Source organism: Otolemur garnettii, unplaced genomic scaffold (genome assembly GCF_000181295.1).
Source record: "Otolemur garnettii isolate 467f Iridium unplaced genomic scaffold, OtoGar3 scaffold00029, whole genome shotgun sequence".
NCBI lineage: Eukaryota > Metazoa > Chordata > Mammalia > Primates > Galagidae > Otolemur > Otolemur garnettii.
In genome coordinates, this window is record NW_003852424.1 from 2649363 (window position 1) to 2654697 (window position 5335).

The 5335-nt window shown below is 39.0% G+C and overlaps 1 protein-coding gene and 1 pseudogene across 1 annotated transcript in view; both read right to left on the reverse strand.

Annotated features, from left to right (window-relative positions):
* LOC105886871 overlaps positions 1-5004 on the reverse strand; it is a 6308-nt pseudogene extending 1304 nt beyond the window's left edge.
* Positions 1-5335, reverse strand: part of LRRC28 (leucine rich repeat containing 28) — a 123546-nt gene that overhangs the window by 43136 nt on the left and 75075 nt on the right. The gene's annotated exons all lie outside the window — the stretch shown is intronic.

The window sequence follows — 5335 nt, forward strand, 5'->3', positions numbered from 1 at the left end:
GTTTTAACACAATAACTAAGAAAATTACGTGAAGGCTATGTTAACCAGTTTGATGAAAGTGTTTCGGATTGTTTGTGAAAACCCCACACTTTACCCCAGAAGTGCATTAATGTACACAGTAAAAAAATAGAAAAAAAGAAAAAAGAAATCTCACTGCGGCCTCACCTGCCTTGGTCTCATTCTTCTCTAATTTCTTTCTTGTCTCAGCAATTTCTCCTCTTCAGCCTTTTGTTTTCACGGGACACATATGCAGCCAGTCCCTGAGGAAGGGGTCGATTACGACTCACAGATTTCTTCACTGAGACCAGGTCACTCAGATCCAAGTTCCTCTGCAGACTGCGTGAAGAAGAGCTCCAGGTTTTCTCTGGGCCGATGTTTAGCGTCTTCCACCAGCTTACAGACCATGAGCGCCAGGTTTTCTCTGGGCCGATGTTTAGCGTCTTCCACCAGCTTACAGACCATGAGCGCCAGGTTTTCTCTGGGCCGATGTTTAGTGGCTTCCACCAGCATATAGACGCAGTACTGCCTCAGCTTCCTGCCTGCTCTAGCCAGTGGCACCTTCCCACTGGCACTCCAGGATCACCGTGCCCAGGTTTTGAGGGAGGCTGAAGTTGTGTGGTGGGCTGGGGTGCCCACTTCAAGTGGGGCCAGAGCAGCTCTATGTCTGCCCACAGGAGAGCTCTGCGTGAGCCATAACCATGGCCACTGCCATGATCTTGTGCATCTAATACACCTATTTTTAATTTTTAATTTTTAAAATAATTTTATGACATAAATCATTTATTTATTTATTTTGCAGTTTTTGGCCGGGGCTGGGTTTGAACCCACCACCTCCGGCATATGGGGCCGGCGCCCTACCCCTTTGAGCCACAGGCACCGCCTCAATTTTTAATTTTTTTCAAAAAATTTTTGCACTTTAATGCTCTTAAAAAAATTAATGTTCTAGAAAAAAACATAGGAATGCTCATTTTTCCTTTATGTTTGAAGTGTCTCAACATGGTATAGATTCTCTCTCTCTGTTTTTTTTTTTTTGAGATAGAGTCATACCTCTGTTGCCTCAAGGCTAGAGTGCAATGGTGTCTTCATAGGTCACAGCAACCTCAAACTCCTGGACTCAAGTGATCCTCCTGTCTCAGCCTCCTGAGTAGAGCACTATGCTCAGCTATATACACAGCACTATGCTCAACTATTCTTTCTATTTTTTTGTAGAGACAAGGTCTCGCTCTTGTTCAGGCAGGCCTCAGACTTCTGAGTTAAGTGATCCTCCTGCCTCAGCCTCCCAGAGTAATATGATTACAGGTGTGGGCCACTTCACCCAGCCCAGATTCTATCTTTACCAAAATTTTAATATTTTGTTTACCATAGGTGAATTTTTATCTTGAAAAACAGATATTATCTTTAAAAAAATAAGAAAAAGAGAGGTACTAATCCAGAAGAATTAGCACACCGTCGTGGATAAGATGGCCTAGTGTCTGACTGTTCACTTAAGAGCAGAGTGAACAGAATGAACTCTTGGGAGTAGAGCCTCCATTTGTGTGTATGTTAATGGCATAACAGTACCTGGGCCTTCAATCTTACCAAGGATCAGTGAATGTGAAAGCAATCTGTGAGATTTAAATCACTACGCAATATGAGTTTAAGCATCAGAATATAAAATTACCAAAGTATTATATAGTGCTACTTTAGTAAACATGTATATACATATCTGCTGGTGTAAAAGACTAGACATTTATAAACATAGATGGGAAAATATAAATATCAGAATCCACTTGCAAGAATTCTTTTTTTAGATTATTTCACTACTTTTCTGATATGTATACAAATCCTTCAGTCAAAAATAAAAATCTGTAAACTTTAAAGGCATATTAAAAACTTTGGAATTAAAAAAATGAAACATTGATAAAATACAAATAAAATAATCTCTGGTCTCAGATGTGCCTTTCAGAGCCCCAAGGAAGCTGGAGAATAATAGTCTTTCCCTAGATTTAGGTAGTGATAAGGAGTATAGCATGCTAAGGAAGACAGCAAGAGCACAGACTTAGAGTCATACAACCTGCATTTACATCCTTGTTCTACTTACTAGATGTGTGGCCTTAGTTTCCTTATCTATATAATGGTGAGAATAAAGCTGTCCTTCAAGTTTAGTGACAATTACCAACAAAGTTAAAAATTATGAAGCATAATTCTTGGCATGCAGCCCTCTCCAATATATGGCAGTTATCATTCTTATTACTATTAGTGACATATTTGGAAGTGTGGCCCATAGTAGAAGGCCAATTAAGAGAGAATTCTCTTTGGCACGCAGCAAATGCTACTAACACTTTTCTATACTCTAATTGCAGAAAGAAGAGTTGGGAGGCAATAGCCTCTAGAGACAGCCCTTCATCTCCTCAAGCAAGGACACAAAATGGGATGTGACAGAGAAAGCACCTCTCTTCTCTAACACACACAAAAGAGCGTGTGCAAACTAAATGAGGCAACATGCAAAGATCACACTACAGAATTAAATAAAAGTTGACACCTGCTACTTCTCATGCACTTTAGTGTTCTTTCCTATATTAGTTTTATAGAAAAAAAATTAAGGGTCAATAATTTTTAAATGCTATTTGGTTTAAATATTATCTCAGGTTTTTAACATTTCACAGAAATCAGCTTCCATCTCCCAGCCACTTTGTAGAATGTAATTTGTTATATAAGCCCATAACAGTATGAACTACTTTATGTTAAAGCTGAAAGAAAACCAGTATTGATTATGTTTAAGTCTGTTATACATTAGCCAGCATAATACCACCTGGACATCAGTATTTAATATAGATACTTCATCTGTCCAAATAACACAATCTGCTTGCTATACAGTGGGGAAAGGCAGTACGAAATCATATCTTGTAGTGGGCTTTGGAGTCATAACTGAGTCTGCATCCTGGTTTTCCACTTACTAAGTGTTTCCTGACACCAGGAGAGATGAAATGCTTTGAGCCTGTTTCCTCCACCAGAAGATGGAGGCTGCCTATGAAGATCAAACCTTGTATACAATGCCAAGCTTAATTCTTTGAAAAATGATTGCTGCTCAACACATATTAGTCTTTTACCTCCCCCTTCTGAATATAAAGAGAAGATCACAAAACAGCACAGAATTCTGAGGAGAAACAGGCAGCTCTGTCATTCTAGCTGACACAGCACAGCCTGCTGGTGAGGCTGAGACACCTGAACACTCAAGGCCGCAGGCTGTGAAGGTGGTACTGTGACAACCCCGTGAGAATACGCCACCCCCTGGCAAAAACCCTAAGCACAATGGAATGGTGTTTTCAATCGTGAAGCTGAAATAAGAGCACATTCCTTATGAATAAGGTTTAAGGTATTTCTTATATCTTAAGACAAAATCTTCACTCAGTAATTAATGTTAGAATAATCAATGCACCAATACTTTGCAATAACTATACCATGCAATAATACAATATTTTTTAAAGTTTTTGAACAAAAATGCCAAATACATAAATTTATAAAGCAAGGAAGATAATTCATCTACACAGATGCTAATGCTATCACAAAACTTTTTCATGTACTATAAAAGTACTATGTTTAAAATATTTTTTTTAAAAGTACTATACTGTGTTTAAAATATTTCCTTTTTTCCTTCCATGATTAACAGATCAAAGTTTGTTACTTAGAAATTAGCAAAAGGAAGGAGTGCTGCACAACTTCAGTTCCTTTTTTTGTTGGTTTGTTTTTTTAACCTCGAGGCTCTGGCATATGGAGTCCACATGGCTGAGATGGAACCCAGAGCTCCTGTTAGGCTATTTCTCTTTTAAACATACAGTGAAAGCGAGCCTAGACAGAACAGGCTCTGTGTTATTGCACACTGTCCAGTATGCATCTCGTCCATTTTGTTATGCATGCACACAAATGATGAACAGTGAACAATGCATTCTCCTCCAAAAAAATGATGAGGCAATTGAAACCACACCATCCAAGTAAAAGACCAAAATAGGTTGCCAGAATGCTCAATCAATGCTAGATTATTATAGTTCAAGAAATCAGATCTTTTATTAGTCATAATTACAACATTTTAATTACTATAAAATGTGAGTTTCTCTACAATGAACTCAAATTTACTGTGTATTCCAAAATTGTTTTATTTTATTTTATATTTTTTGAGACAGAGATCATTATGTCGCCCTCGGTAGAGTGCCATGGCGTCACAGCTCCCAGCAACCTCAAATCTTGGGCTGAAGTGATTCTCTTGCCTTGACCTCCCAAGTAGCTGGGACTGCAGGAGTCTGACATAATGCCTGGCTATTTTTGGTTGTAGGTGTCATTACTGTTTGGCAGGCCCAGGGTGGATTCGAACCCACCAGCTCCAATGTATGTGGCTGGTGCCTTAGCCACTGAGCTACAAGAGCCAGGCCCCCAAATAATTTTAAAAATCAATTTAAATTGCCTACATGCTGCCTTTTACAAAGAGAACTCTTCAACTACTTTTTCAGAATAATGAATTTTTTTAAATTCACATACACACAGACTATTAAATCTTTCATATAGCTATAGTCTTTCAGTCTATTCAGCTTTTACAAAATAAGATTTCAGTGCATTACCATTTAATAAGATACTTTATACCCAGATCAGTAACTGTTAAAATAAATTGAGATTAATGAATTTGAATGAATGAAAGTTTCCTTTGCTGTTGATGTAAATATTCATGCTTTAGCATCTCTATTTCTGTTGCACAGAAATGATAAGCAATGGGCCAGGCACTAAGCTAAATGCTTGGGGTATAAACGTGAAGACACACAGTTCCTAGCCTTTCTTATAATCTAGTGAAAAAATAGTTGATATTGACCAGGTCCTCAAACTTTTTAAATAGGGGGCCAGTTCACTGTCCCTCAGACAGTTGAAGGGCCAGCTTGCGGGCCCTGGGACGAGTTGGCTGCTAAGCAGGACAGACAGCGGCGGCAAAAACACCTGGCGGGCCGGATAAATGTCCTTGGCAGGCCGCATGTGGCCCATGGGCCGTAGTTTGAGGATGCCTGATATTGACTGTATATTTCTGTAGTATTTATGAAGGCTGTGTGTTTTAAATTGATGTTATTTAATTCTCACAATCGTAGGATGAAGTAGGTGCCTTTGACACTTAGATGAATGAAATAAACTTCCTAAGTTCAAGATTACACAGTAGTTAAATGGTAGGGGTGGGACTGAAAGGCTTGTCTGCCTATTTCACCATGCTGTGAATTGGAAAGCATCTCCAACACATCATTCCCACATCAGCAGGGCACTCACACACAAGGTAGGGAGTGATACTACCCAGTAGGATGCATGAGGGCTGCAGGTACACAAG